The 16,252-nt window shown below is 39.4% G+C and overlaps 1 protein-coding gene across 2 annotated transcripts in view; it reads left to right on the plus strand.

Moving 5' to 3' along the window:
• The window catches only part of NPSR1 (neuropeptide S receptor 1), a 151,347-nt gene that overhangs the window by 35,448 nt on the left and 99,647 nt on the right, over positions 1 to 16,252 (plus strand). The window lies entirely within an intron of this gene.

A 16,252-nucleotide genomic window follows, 5' to 3' on the forward strand; every position in this document is an offset into this window, starting at 1 on the left:
GAAATAGCATACTATCAAGTCCAAAAGGCATCAGCGAGTTTGAGAGTAATTTCTTTAGGGATACAAAAACCCATATATGGAGCTTTTTTTTTTTTTTTTCAGCAAGTTTAACACATTTATATATCCATAAGATTCCATTATAAAAATAACTCTCGATATAGCACACTTAAAAATGCTATTTTCAGTGCTACCAAGGGGTGCTCTAGGGTACCACCCTTCCTCTACACAACAGCCTCTACAGTTCACTGAGGTGAAAGTACGATATTACACCATGCTATGAGCTTAAAGAATACATCCCAGCAAATGGACCAGAATTACCTTTATTCAATAATAAATGTGAAGTCTCAAGTATTTTGCAGATTTAAGGCTGTGGATATTGTTTTTGAAATACAAGTGATATGTAATACCACTGGTGGGCATGATATAAGGACATAAGATAATATCAGGGATCAAGATGCTTAAATGTGGATTTGGGGAATGTCCAGTACAGTTGCAGTGTGAATGCATCACACTTAGAGGGGGAATGGTGAGATATTCTCAAGTTTAAAAATGATCTGTGAAATAAAAACTCTCACAGAGGTGGGTAGAGCCCAAATTGGTAGGGGTCATATTCAAAAGGAAAACACAATCTCGGGGCACCTGGATGGCTCAGTAGGTTGAGCATCCAACTCTTGATTTTGGCTCAGGTCATGATCTCAGGGTCCTGGGATCGAACCCCACATTGGGCTCCCTGCTCAGTGGGGAGCCTTCTTCTCCCTCTCCCTTTGCTGCTCTGCCTGCTGTGCTCTCTCGATTTCTCTGTCAAATAAATAAATAAAATCTTTTTAAAAAAAAATAATAAAACAAGGAAACACAAAACAAAAGTCAGCTGAGGAAGCTATATATGTATATCATATGTATATCAGAAATCCAAATATTCGCGGTGCTTCTTAAAGCACCGGTGCCCATTTGTTTTAGAGGGGAGAAAAATAAAGACAGGAGGATTCTAGTGCTAATAATGTTCTTTTTGCTGTTGTTGATGGTAATTACATGGATGTGTTCCCTTTGTGATAATTCACCAAATTATATGCTTATGATTTGTGTACTTTATGTAGTTTATGTCAATAAAAAGGTTTATTTTCAAAACACAGCACCTCAATTCGGAGCAGAACTGCCAACTCAAATGCTTTCAGGAGTAACTGTGTGAAAGAGCCCGGGGAAAGGACAGGTGAAGATGGATCCCCAGGGCAAGTAGAGGAAGCATACCCCACCAACAGGCATTCAAACTCAATTCTTGTTAAACATTATGCTGATCAAACAAACCACACAAGCAAGACAGATTTGGCCTAAGGGCCCCTGATTTATAGCTGCTGATATATAAAATCTTAAAGTCAAAATTCTGAAAGCTTCTGCTATGATAAAATTCTAGCCCACCCCATGTTATGAATCCCATTCTCAATATGTGAAGGGAGGGGCACCTGGGTGGCTCAGTTGGTTAATCATCTGCCTTCGATTCAGGTCATGATCCCAGGGTCCGGGTATCACGCCCCATATCTTGCTCCCTGCCCAGCTGGGGGTCAGCATCTCCCTCTCCCCCTCTCTCTCCCCCTAACATGTTTGCACGCGTGCGTGTGCACGCGTGCTCTCTCTCTCTCAAATAAATAAATAAAATCTTTAGAAAATACATGTGATGGGAATAGTAAGCTTTTTGGGTGTAGTTGGGGAGAGTGAGAGCAAGGGTGGGGAGCTTATCATTTATAATGGTTTAAAAAAATTGCATGTTTGTCAATGTTTTAAAATGCATTCCCTTGAGAAAAAAAAGATGTTATATTAGGACTTTCTTCTCCAGTTTCCTTTATTGTAATTTGAGAATTATAGACCATTATATTGAACTATTAAAACCAAAAAATTGAATCATTATATGCCTCAGGAGCAATAATAACGCAATGAAAATATAAAGGAAATTTCCTAATGGTATCAAGCCCAACCCATATAACCCAGTCTACATGATTATCAGATGACCACTAAGATTAAGGAGAAAAGTCAAGAGCAGCACATCCTCATATCTGTTTATCATTAGAATTCTTCCATCAGAGGAGTATGTCTCAGGCTTCTTGATATGAGGGAAAATCACTGACGAGACACTGGGGCCCTATCAGGGTGATATTAAAACAGAGGCTGCTGGCTTAAACTCAGCATGAATGAGTTGTTCTCACATAAAGATGCTGCTATTATTAGTGTGTCCCTGTGATACCAAGACATTTGCATAAATACAGCTCTAATTTTATAGGTGTTTTTCTCTTGGCATCATATCTTAGTCTGCTCCGTGCGCCATAACAAAATACCACAAACTGGGGGGCTTAACACACATTTATATCCCAGAGCTCGGGAGGCTGGGAATGTGAGATGGTGTGCCAGCGGGGTCAGGTTCTGGTGAGATCACTCTTCCTGCCTTGCAGAGGGCCGCCTTCTCGCTCTATCCTCACACGGAGAGAGAGAAAGCAAGTTCTCTAGTGTCTCCTAATAAAGCTGTTAATCCTGTCAGATCAGGGCCTTACCCTTATGATCATCCACTTCCATAAAGGCCTTATCTGCACATATAGTCACATTGGGAGTTGGGGCTTTAACATGACGAATTTTGGTGAGACACAAATATTCAGGTAATAACAGAGGGAAAAAGCTAGGTGCATTAGAAGATTACAAGTGATTCGAGTGCAGAACATAGCATGTGGGGTTGGAGGACCTAGATAAAAGAAATGAGGGGTAACCATAAACAAGAGTTTGGACGCCTTGCTAAGATGTTCAGCAAATCCTTGAGCACATCCTCTGTGGTGCTAGCTTGGTTCAGGCCACCATTGCCCTTCAGTAGTTTACGGTGAAAATCCCAACGTATAAGAATGAGAATTGTGATACTAACCCATGGCCAGGTTTTGCTGGTAACATGGGAACACAGTAAAGCAAGGAAGTTGAACTTCTTGTCATGAGGATGATACAAATGTTGGACCACTATGACTAAAGAGACTATGACTAATGAAAGAAATGAAAACAGGCAGGTGGGAAAAAAAGAAAGATGGTGGAGAGTCAAAGAATGAGAGTCACTGCAGAGTGGTAAGGTGGGTTTAGTGATGGCTGCCAAATAAAAGAGCTGGAAAGGGAGTATGTGTTCAAGACCCAAGATATTCTCAGGTGAATGTTGCAGAGATTGTGTAACTCAGTGTGCCTCTAGTAACAGGGAGCCAAAGTAGAGTCACATGGAAAATCGTTAGTAAACAGGGTCGCCATAATGGAAGCTAAATTCTATTAAATGCTTACCATATACCAGGCTCTGTGCTAAATGCTTTGTGTAGATTATTTTATTTAATCCTCACAATAGTCCCATGACCTAACCCTGCCCTAATCTTACCCTTTTTATAGACATGAAAATTAAGGTTCGAAGAGATTCAGACCTTGCCCTAGGTCATACAGTAAGGGGTAGACCAGATATTCAAACCAAGGCAGTTTTGTTTTTTTTTTCCAACCATGAGCTTCTAATTGTTACAGATTGGGCCTCCCTGAGGGGCTTATGTGTGGGTGAGTGGTCTGGGGACAGACTGCAACACCTCAGGACAATGTGAGGCTGGTTAGATGGAGCAAATTTGAGAGGCTAGTGCCAATGTATTTAATAAATGAGGGGACTGATGGAGCAAGAGCAAGGAGTCACTAGAAGTAGGAGAATATAAGAGCTGAATATACACTTCAAACAATTTTGAAAGGGCTTGTGGTTCAGTTAAAAATATTTGTAGTTGGGGGCACCTGGGTGGCTCAGTGGGTTAAGCCTCTGCCTTCAACTTAGGTCATGATCCCAGAGTCCTGGGATCGAGCACCACATCAGGCTCTCTGCTCTGTGGGGAGCCTGCTTCCTCTTCTCTCTGCCTGCCTCTCTGCCTACTTATGATCTCTGTCTGTCAAATAAATAAATAAAATCTTAAAAAAAATTTTTTTGTAGTTGACCAGCTGGCTGGATTTCTAGTCTGTATCATGAGCCCCAGCATTGGTACTAGTCAAAACTGCCCGTGCAGGATGGGATGCCAGGAATCCTCCTGTCCCATCTCAATGCCTCGCAAACCTGTTGATATTGCCTGAAATGTCTGTCACAGCATAACCATTTCTTGGAAGCCTGTTAAAATGAAAATACTCTGAAAACTTATCTCACACTTCACTTTGCTTGTTCCTTCTCAGTATGGAATGAAAATCTGAGAGCCTGTAGAAGAGAAGGGTCTTGGGGGCCATGGATTTACATAAAGACAAGCCAAACGTCATGGTTCTAAAGTTTAGGAAGGGCTAGATCATTTTTTTTTAAGATTTTATTTATTTATTTGACAGAGAGATCACAAGCAGGCAGAGAGGCAGGCAGAGAGAGAGCGGAGGAAGCAGGCTCCCTGCTGAGCAGAGAGCCCGATGCGGGGCTCGATCCCAGGACGCTGAGATCATGACCTGAGCAGAAGGCAGAGGCTTAACCCACTGAGCCACCCAAGCGCCCCAGGGCTAGATCATTTTAATCAACATTCTGAGTGGAGATTTATGGTCTTTTCAAGGCATATTCTATCAGCCACTGTATTAAAATCCCTCTTTCAAGTACATAAAACTTTCCACAAACTCACCTCTTTGGATGAACATTTTGTTTTGCCAGTGTTTCAGGTTATCCAGACTTGAGTATGAATCTCAACAATTATATGGCCTAGCTCTGAGCCTTTGGAAAAGCCAATTTGTCTGAATATCAGTTTCCTAACCCAAAAAGTGGGGATGTTTCTCAGAGCTGTGGAGAGCAGTTAATGAGATAATATCAATGAAGTGCTTAATACAGTGTGAGGCACATAGTAATTGCTCAATAAACACTACCTGTCAATGTACCACTATGGTTGTTTCATTCACTGAAATGAAATGAAGGAACTGATTAATTTAAAATCATTTGAGACACTTGCAAAAGAATAAAAAGTTCTCCAAAAGGCCTGAAGTTCACTGCAAACCCTCAGCTGCTCTGTCCTTTTATTCAGGACAGTGTTCTTAGCTCAAGTGTGCTCTGGGTCCCAAGTGTTGCTTTGAAGGATGACCAAATATTTTCATATAAACATATTCTTTAATCATCAGCTTCAACTGACATCATCAGTACCACAAATATTTGGAAAACTAAATTCTGAAATGTTTCACCTGGCTTTTTTTGAGGGAGAAAAATATGTGCTAACAGTTATTACTGGGCAAGGCAATATGAATACCCTTCATTAAGTAATATTTCCATCATCACCCACCTGTTGAGAATAGCCTCCTACTTATAGACCAGTAGCTTTGAGTGATTCTTTGAGTAACATTCTGATTTCTATTTGGTCTTTTGTTTTTTTAGTGAGTAAACCAGTGGAAATTAGATTCAGTTGCACATCCATAAAATCCAGATAATGGTGGTCTAAGTTTATAAGGACTTGTTTTTCCTTATGTAAAGAATTCTTGAGGCAGGTAGTCCAGGGCTCCTATTGTGTTTGCTTATCACTGGGGAACCATATTCCATCCTTAAGGACTTCCATCCTCAAGGTCAGTTCATCGTATGGAAGGCTCTTGGTTCAAAATGGCTGCCAGAACTCCTGCCATCATGCCCAAATTCTAGTCAATAGGAAGGAGGGGGGAGGAAAGACAAGAGAAGCCCATGCCAGCTATCTGTCCTCCTCCTAACTAACATTCCTAGAACTCCCACCCATTAATTTTTGCTTGTATTTCATTAGCCATCTCCAACTGAAGAAAAAGCAGGGAAATGTTTTTCTTTATTTCTAACCTGGGTTCTTTCGCCAGAAGAAACTCGGAGTTCTTTTCCTGAGGCAGAATGAGTAGCAGTCTCCGGCATATCTTGTTTTCCATACTTCAATTTCCATAGAAAACTGAGAAATTTAAACAACGAATCTGTTTGACTAACTATTCCCCTCCTTTGAGAATGCTTCCTCCAGAGGGTCACGGGGTCTTCTGACTTTTTATCTTGGCACACTTGCCGTACACTGCAGTGACCCATTCATTGGATGATTGTCCCATTAATTAGATAAACTCCTGTTGTTCACTGTTTACATCCCCCCCCCCCAGAGTTTTGGCTGTTATAGCAATCCTACAATGACTATCCTTACTATTAAATCTTATGAGCATTTATTTATTTAGGATTGTTTCTAGAAGTGGGCTTACTGCATTAAAGAAAGATACTTCTGTGGCTTTCAAATTGGCTGATGTCCTTTTAGGTCCCTCAGGATTAAAAGACAATGGGAAATGTCATGAGACAAAAGCTCTAGATGCCACCAGCATAGATCCACACTGATCCTTATTTTTAAAGGTCCCCGAAAACCAAAGCTTTGCTGGCTTGCAAGAGTTAGAGAATCATAACAAGTTCGTTGAGGGTAGGGGTTCTCTCTGTTCATCTCTTATACTTATGCACTATTCAGGTATAATTTGCTTATTTAAAAAAGAAAATTTGGGCGCCTGGGTGGCTCAGTGGGTTAAGCCGCTGCCTTCGGCTCAGGTCATGATCTCAGGGTCCTGGGATCGAGGCCCGCATCGGGTTCTCTGCTCAGCAGGGAGCCTGCTTCCCTCTTTCTCTCTCTCTGCCTGCCTCTCCATCTACTTGTGATCTCTCTCTGTCAAATAAATAAATAAAATCTTTAAAAAAAAAAAAATAAAAATAAAATAAAAAAGAAAATTTGTTTTAACCTTAGCTAGTGTATTGGAGAAGAAAACTAATTTACCTTTTTCTTCCATAAGGACTACAGCAGCACTCATATATTTGTGAAAACACAGAACACATCGTTTACCAGAGCATTTGAATGGAGCAAGTGTTTTGATTTTGCATCTGTGTGGTTTTTTTTAATTGAAGTATAAGTGACATATAATATCTTATTATTTTCAGGTGTACATCGTAATGATTTGATATTTTTACACATTACAAAATGGTCCCCACTGTACATCTGGTTATCAACTGTCACCATACGAAGTTATTACAACATTATTGATTATATTCCTTATGCTATACTTTACATCCCCATGACTTCTTTATTTTAAAACTGGAAGTTTGTACCTCTTAATCCCCTTCACCTATTTGGCGAACCCCCAACTCCTCACCACTGTGGCAACTGACAGTTTGTTTCTGGTATTTATGAGTCTGTTTCTATTTTGTGTTGTTTGTTTTGTTTTTTTAGATTCATGTGGAATCTAAATGTAAGTAAGTCTAATGTGGAATCTAAATCATGTAAGTGAAATAATTGAGGTATTTATCTTTTTGCCTGATTTCTTTCACTTAGCATAAGACCCTCTAGGTTCATCCATGTTCATTTTTTTTTTTATGGTTGAGTAATATTCGTGTGTGTGTGTGTGTGTGTGTGTGTGTATGTGTCATCTTTATCTATTCATCCATCAATGGACACTGGGTTGGGTTGGTTCCATGATCTGGCTACTGAAAATAATGCTGTAAAAAAACATATAGGTGCACATATTTTCTCAAATTAGGGTTTTCATACTCTTTGGGTGATACCCAGTACTGGGGATTCCTGGATCATATGGAAATTCTATTTGACATTTTTGAGGAACCTCCATACTGTCTACACAGTGGCTGTACCAGTCTGCACCCCCACCAACAGTGCACAAGGGTTCCCTTTTCTCTACATCCTCACAAACACTTATTTTTTTGTCTTTTTGATAATAGCCAGGCTGACAGGTGTGAAGTGATACCTCTCTGTGGTTTTGATTTGCATTTCCCAGATGATGAGTGATGTTGAGCATCTTTTCATGTGCCTGTTGGCCATCTGGATGTCTTCTTTGAGAAATGTCTATTCACGTCCTCTGTCATTTTCTCATTGGGTCGTTTGTCGGTTTTTGATGTTAAATTGTGGAAGTTCGCCATATATTTTGCATAGTAACTGTGTATCAGATATATCAATTGCAAATATCTTCTCCCATTCAGTAGGTTGCCTTTGTTTTGTTAGTGGCTTCCTTTGCTGTGCAAAAGCTTTCCAGCTTGACGTAATTTTGTTTTATTTTAGTGTTTGTTACTCCTGCCTGAGAATACTGGTCCAAAAAAATCTTGCTAAGACTGATGTCAAAGAGCTTCCTGCCTATATTTTCTTCTAAAAGTTTTATGGTTTGTCTTACATTCAACTTTTTAATCCATTTTGAATTTATTTTTATATATGGTATAAGATAGTGGACAGTTTCATTCTTTTGCACGTAGCTGTCCAGTTTTTCCAGCAGCATTCACTGAAGAGACTGCCTGTTCCCCATTGCATATTCTCTCCTTCTTTATCATGGGTCCTACATACATGGGGGGGTGTTATTTCTGGGCTCTCAATACTAGTACCTTTATCTGTGTGCCTGTCTTCATATGTTTTAACTTACTTCTCCACATTTCTGAGCCCTTCCAAAAAAATGTTAACCAGTTCTTCTCTATATATTCCATTAGGATTTTTGATTATAGGATTAGCCTTAAGAATGGAAGGAAACCAGAAGATATTGAAGCTGCTATTTTGGCACATTCTGCAATTTTTAGTACTTCCATTCTAACAATTTTCTGGATGAATTTAATGACTGTTTATATTTTATGAGCTAAAGTGCCAATTAAAATTTATTAGTCATTTATCATCTTCAAGACTGACTTGTCTGTTTTATTCAAATGCAATAAAGAAGAAGGAGCTAATGAGAATAACTCCCGTTGAGTGTTCAACAAAGGAAAGATAGAAAACATATTTTTTGGCACACATTCAGATAACTTCCTTTTTCTGATTGGACCAAATCTTCTCATATTAGTAAAGAAAATTCGCTTATCTCAAAGCACTTCTTGGAGAGCAATTTACTGATGAACTAAGGAATTCTCCACCTTCAAAACTCTCCTGTTAATTATCTGACAACAGAGAAAATTGAGAGTTTCAGCAAGAGAGGTGAGATCAGGAGTGTTGAGTTGTCCCAGGCCAAATATGGAACTCACCACAACTTTCTTATGCTGCTTTCCTTCTGTCTTTTTCTGGGTTTGTGAGTTGCATACTTAATTCATTTATTTATTTTAGTTCTGCTAATTGTTTACTTTTAAATTTTTTTCAACTTCATTGATATAAAATTGATATATGATATGTGTAAGCTTAAGGTGGACATAGTAATGATATAGTATATGTATGTATTGCAGAATGATTACCACAATAAATTTCGTTAACATTCAGCACCTCAAAAAGTTACAATTTGCGTGCACTAAGAACTTTCAAAAATCTACATACATATATATTCACCAATCATTTGTTAATGAACACAGTTTGTTTCCATGTCTTGGCTATTATATATAACGCTGTCATGAGTGTGGGAGTAAAGATATCTTTTGAAGATAGAGATTTCACTTCCTTTGAATATATACACAGGAGTGGAATTACTGGATCATAGAGTTGCTCTCTTTTTAATTTTTTGAGGAATCTCCATAGTGCTTCCCAGAGTGGCTGCATCAATTAGCATTCCCACCAACAGTGTACAGGGATTCTCTTTTCTCCATATCCCTACCAACACTTGTTATCTCTTCTCTTTTTTTGATAATAGCCATTTTAACATATGTGAGGGGATATCTCATTGTGATGTGAGTTTCCCTGATAATCAGTGATGTTGAATACCTTTTCATGAACCTATTGGCCACCTCAATACCTTCTTTGAAAAAAAAATGGCTCTTCAGGTCCTATGTCCATCATTTAAGTGGATTATTTCTTTTTGGCTACTGAATTGTATGATATTAATATATTTGGGATTTCTGTTTGGACTTGATCCCCAATAGTCAAGCTTTGCAGATTTCTCCAGTAATCTTTTTTCCCCCACTAGAGAAACTGAGGTATTGGTGTGTCATCATGCCTACCTGGGTGAGGGGTGATGTAGTCAGGATACAGCTACTCCTCTTACCTTTCTAATGCAGTCCTTCTTGGTTCCTGTGATCCAGCCAAGTGCTACATGATCTTGTCTTGTCTGTGGTCTTGCTAGTTGGTCTTGTGAGGGGGCAGTCAGGAATGACGTGTGTTGCCCTCTTGATGACATTACTTACAATACTCATTCATAATGAAAACATTAGCAATATGAATTTTTTCTGTATTCATAAATATATATATGATACAATGTTACTGGGTTTTTTTTTTTAAAGATTTAATTTATTTATTTGACAGAGAGAGAGATCACAAGTAGGCAGAGAGAGAGGGGGAAGCAGGCTCCCTGCTGAGCAAAGAGCCCGATGTGGGGCTCGATCCCAGGACCCTGTGATCATGACCTGAGGTCAAGACCGAGGTTTAACCCACTGAGCCACCCAGGTGCCCCTTCTTTAACATTTTGTAAATCATATTGAATGTTATGGCCTTGCAGTCAAAGAACATTTTTGGAAGGATTCCTGCTCTTTGCAGTTTATTAAGGGTATCTTTGAGGTCTCACATGTAGTCACTTATTTTGAAAAATAGTTAATGGGGGCACCTGTGTAGCTCAGTCATTTAGCATCTGCCTTTGTCTCAGGTCATGATCCCAGGGTCCCAGGCATCGAGCCCCACCTCCTGCTCTCCGCTTAGCGGGAAGCCTGCTTCTCCCTCTCCCACTCCCCCTGCTTGTGTTCCCTCTCTGGCTGTGTCTCTCTCTGTCAAATAAATAAATACAATCTTTTAAAAAATATATTTAGTGGATACTAAAAAAGAAGATATAAGAATTAATGTTGTGGGAATAAGAAAAAGCCACCCAAATGAGAACAAGCAACAATTGTTTATTCAGAGCTGGCTGTAACAAGGGAGTCTGCCACCATCATTTCTGTTGACAGCCACTCAGAGATGGACAGGAGGGTGGAAAAGTTTTATAATATAAAACAGGGAAGCCCCATAGGAGGCTACTGGCAAGGGAAGCCAAAGGCAGGCTAACAGAAGCATGCCATCCTCTGTGTTTGGTTAGCTGTGAGGATTTGACTTTCTCTGTTTGGTCCTAAGTTGGAAGCATGGTCAAAAATTAGAACTGTTGTCAGTTACCAATCAAGTCCTGGCTACTTGGAGTGGATTACTACCGTAGGTATTGTTTGGACTTCTGGTTGCTACAGGTCATATGTTGGTTTCCTAGGCTGGTTGTTGCAGTTGTGGGTCAGAGTTCTATTTTTATATATAGTCTGACCATTGTCCATTTGTATATTCAGTCTCTACTTTATGCTTACTTTTTTGAATTTGCCTTTATTAATTATAGTCTTCAAATATTCTCTATTTTCATGTATTTCTTGCCTATTTGATACATCATGGGTGACTAAAAGTGCTGTTACAGACTTTCATACTTTCTCTCATTTTCTCCCAATATTTTAAAATCAGTATTTATTTTATAAATTTCAACATCTTGTTATTTGGATCCTAAAGGCTCCTGACCAGTGTATCTTTAATACAGGTTTGTGTGCTGAATGTTACACACACATAATCCTTCTAGTTTCATTTATCCACTTAGCTCTAAATTTTATTTATGTGATATTAAGATTAAGTTCATCTATTTTATTTTTATTGCATTTATTTGTCAAACACTAGACCAAGTATTTTAATAGAAAGTTATATTAAAAATATTTTATGGCCTTTGTCTTCTGCTTTATGTCAATGCTTGCAATAATTATCAACAAGTATTTCTATGTTGGACTGTTCCATGCTCACCAGCAGTTGGCTTCCTCATTCTTTTTTTTTTTAATTTTTTAATTTATTTTTTTTTAATTTTTTATAAACATATAATGTATTTTTATCCTCAGGGGTACAAGTCTGTGAATCGCCAGGTTTACACACTTCACAGCACTCACCATAGGCTTCCTCATTCTTGATCCCTCTGTTTGGTACAGCTCACAACTACACAACTCACAACTACAGCTCTGAACTACCCTGAGTGGTAATTCCTTCTCCTTTCCAGATTGGTGTGTGGATAGGTGTCTCAAGCACCTGACATTTATGAAAAAGTCTTTCTCTTGTCTCCACAATAATGACAATATAATTGGGTGTAGAAATCTTGAATTCACAACTCAGATCTCCATAGATGTTGCTCCATTGACTCCTGGCACTTTATGCTACAAAAGTCAACCAGAGTTTTCTTCTTTTATAGGTTATCAAATTTTTGTTTGTTTGTTTCTAGATTTTTTTTCTTTGTGGTTTCATACCTTTAACAGTTTATATCTATTTATTGGGCTGTTTGATCAGTTCTCCTCTTTGCCAAGTAAGCTCTTTTGATCTGCAGATTAAAGTGACTTCTGAGCTCATTTTGTTTATGCCTGAATATTGATCATCTTCCATTTGTTCTGATCTTTTGTTCAGGAACATTAATTATCCATATGTCTGCAACCGTGGTTTTTCTTTCTCATCGTTAAAAATCTTGGTCCTATTCCTTTACATTGGGAAGGATTATTTAAGCTTTTCCTGATCACTGATTTGATTTAGATTCCATTATTAGCAGAATTACCTCTGCTTTTCATCATTTTTAAAGTCTCTTGAAGGGGCGCCTGCATGGCTCAGTGGGTTAAACCTCTGCCTTTGACTCAGGTCATGATCTCAGGGTCCTGGGATTGAGCCCCGTATCGGGCTCTCTGTTCAGCAGAAAGCCTGCTTCCCCCTTTCTCTCTGCCTACTTGTGATCTCTCTCTCCGTCAAATAAATAAATAAAATTGAAAAAAAAAAAGTGCTAAACCGGGCACTCACAGTTGTTTTGGGGCACCTGAGTGGCTCAGTGGGTTAAAGCCTCTGCCTTCAGCTCAGGTCTTGATCCCAGGGTCCTGGGATCAAGCCCTGCATCAGGCTCCCTGCTGAGCAGAGAGCCTGTCTCCCCCTCTCTCTTTGCCTGCCTCTCTGCCTACTTGTGATCTCTGCCTGTCAAATAAATAAATAAAATCTTTAAAAAAAATAAAAATAAAGTCTCTTGAAAGTTGCTTTGCCAGTGATCAGTTTCAAAATATCTATTTTATATTATCTAGTGCTTTTCATTTCTCTCAATTTCTCAGTATTTCCTTTTTTGCAACTTATCTAATGTCTTGTTGGTTCCTCCTTCACCTTTTATACCATATTGTCAAAGTGTTCCTAAAATGCAAATGAGCACAAAACACACTGCTTAAAATTGAAGTGTTCCCTGAACTAAAGTTTTTTTTTAATGTTAAGATTTTTTTTCCCCTGACATTTGTGTGCTTTTTTCTACTTACTTAATGCCACAAAAATCTCTCTACTATATGACTCACTCATTCCACCAAAAGTTGACTAATTGGCTAACATCTGAATAAATATACATGCTTTTCATTTAAATAATTCCTACAAATGGCTATGGAATATCATCATTGTTCCCTACTCCGAAAAGAAAAGCTCTGTATTTATAAAGAGAGTCAGTTTCTCTTAAGCAGGAAAAGAAGGTATTGTCCTTTCACTCCGTGAATAATTTAACTAAAAAGAATGAACTCTTCTCCTAGGAATGCTTTTTTTTTTTGGATTTTTTTTTTTTTAAGATTTTATTTATTTATTTGACAGAGAGAAATCACAAGTAGGCAGAGAGGCAGGCAGAAAGAGAAGAGGAAGCAGGCTCCCTGCTGAGCAGAAAGCCCGATGTGGGGTTTGAACCCAGGACCTGGGATCATGACCTGAGCCGAAGGCAGCGGCTTAACCCACTGAGCCACCCAGGCGCCCCTTGGATTTCTTTTTGTTCCCTGCCCTCACACCATCATTAGCACACTCTGTGACCTGGGAGATGCACTTATCTTCACTAAGTCTTTGTGTCTCTGTTTCTAAAAATGAAGAGGTTAGCTGGTTGATCTTAAGAGGCTAGAGTGATCTGGTTGTAATCATCCTTTGCTTCTAATCAGAAATTCCCAATTGTACAAATTGAGGGAAATTTTTATATCTTTAGATAAGTTGTTTAATAACCAAACAGCTTGTGTTTTAATGAGAGCTGACACCTTTATGAATTAACTCTGTTCCTTCATAATGGTAATATGTAGCTTCTGGCTCACAGAAGGAATATGACCAGTGGAATATTGTTAGAAGGTTGACTCATTCCCCTGTTGCTCGCTGCCTCACTGGGCTTTCCAGGTCAACATTCTACAATCCCATACATGGCTGTTTATTTATTCCTTCCTTCAGTCATTCAGTAAGTATTAAGCACTGATGCTGATGAGGCATGGTTCTAGGTACCAAAGGTACGGTGAGTGGTGTATTTGGTTATAAGTGAGAGTTCAAACAATAACGTAAAAAAGGAGACAATTTTGCTTTTGTCCTGCAAAGTTCAGCGGCAGAATATCTTTGGGCTTGATTTGCTCTAGCAATTCAGCAATGTCACCAAGGACCCTGTCTCTGATATGGTAGAAGGCCTCACCCCCTAAACTTTGTTCCTTATCTTGGTTATGGGATGCTGTCATAGTCTGCTGGGGCTGCCATAAATACCACAGAGTGGGTGGCTTAAACAACAGAAATTTATTTTCTCACAGTTCTGGAGGCTGGAATTTCAGGAGGAAAGTGTGGGCAAGTTTGGTTTCTTCTGAGGCCTCTCTCCTTGGCTTGTAGATGGCTGTCTTCTTCCTTTGTCCTCACATGGTCTTTCTTCTGTGTGTGTGAATGTCTGTGCCCTAATCTCCTTTTCTTACAAGGTTACCAGTCATATGAATTAGGCCCCAACCATATGACCTTATTTTACCTTAATTACTTTTTTAAAAGCCCTATGCTGTCATATTCTGAGGTACAGGGAGTTAGGACTTCAACAAGTAAATCTGGGGGGACACAATTCAATCCACAGCAGATGTCTCCTAATGACTTCTGGGGAACATTGGTCCACAAGCATTGAGAAAGACTGTGACTTCCAGAAGCCTTCTTAGAAGTACAGGAAGGCACTCTTCCCAGCAGTGCTTGTCAACCCTCTTCATGCACCTCCCTGACCTAACTTGAGCTTTATGCTCATATTTGAACTAATTGATGTGAACAAGATTTGCAAATACACTGAGGAGCTTAGACTGAAGTCAAAGGCATTACTCCTAGAGATTCAGTTTTCTCCAAAACATATGGGCCGAGTAGATGGGATGGATACTTGAGTTAAAAGTTGGGGTGTTTTTGGGATTGGGAGGGAGACAAACCATAAGTGACTCTTAATCTCACAAAACAAACTGAGGGTTGATGGGGGGAGGGGGTTGGGAGAGGGGGTGGGGTTATGGATATTGGGGAGAGTATGTGCTATGGTGAGTGCTGTGAAGTGTGTAAACCTGGCGATTCGCAGACCTGTACCCCTGGGGATAAAAATATATGTTTATAAAGCTGTATAAAAAAAAAAAAAAAAAGAGAAAGAAAGGATGAATACCCAAGTTTTGTAGCAACATGGACGGGACTGGAAGAGATGATGCTGAGTGAAATAAGTCAAGCAGAGAGAGTCAATTATCATATGGTTTCACTTATTTGTGGAGCATAACAAATAGCATGGAGGACAAGGGGAGATGGAGAGGAGAAGGGAGTTGAGGGAAATTGGAAGGGGAGGTGAACCATGAGAGACTATGGACTCTGAAAAATGATCTGAGAATTTTGAAGGGGTGGGGGGTGGGAGGTTGGGGGCACCAGGTGGTGGGTATTGTAGAGGGCACAGATTGCATGGAGCACTGGGTGTGGTGCAAAAATAATGAATACTGTTATGCTGAAAAAAAAAAAAAGTTGGGGTGTTTACCAAAGAACAAAGAATCCAATCAAGAAATGGGCAGAGGACATGAACAGACATTTCTGCAAAGAAGACATTCAGATGGCCAACAGACACATGAAAAAGTGCTCCATATCACTCGGCATCAGGGAAATACAAATCAAAACCACCATGAGATATCACCTCACACCAGTCAGAATGGCTAAAATTAACAAGTCAGGAAATGACAGATGCTGGCGAGGATGCGGAGAAAGGGGAACCATCCTATACTGTTGGTGGGAATGCAAGCTGGTGCAACCACTCTGGAAAACAGCATGGAGGTTCCTCAAAATGTTGAAAATAGAACTACCCTATGACCCTGCAATTGCACTGCTGTGTATTTACCCTAAAGATACAAACGTAGTGATCCTAAGGGGCACGTGCACCCGAATGTTTATAGCAGCAATGTCTACAATAGCCAAACTATGGAAAGAACCTAGATGTCCATCAACAGACGAATGGATAAAGAAGATGTGGTATATATACACAATGGAATACTATGCAGCCATCAAAAGAAATGAAATCTTGCCATTTGCGACGGCGTGGATAGAACTAGAGGGTATCATGCTTAGCGAAATAAGTCAATCGG

The sequence above is a fragment of the Lutra lutra genome, chromosome 11, assembly GCF_902655055.1.
Source record: "Lutra lutra chromosome 11, mLutLut1.2, whole genome shotgun sequence".
NCBI classification, from domain to species: Eukaryota; Metazoa; Chordata; class Mammalia; order Carnivora; family Mustelidae; genus Lutra; species Lutra lutra.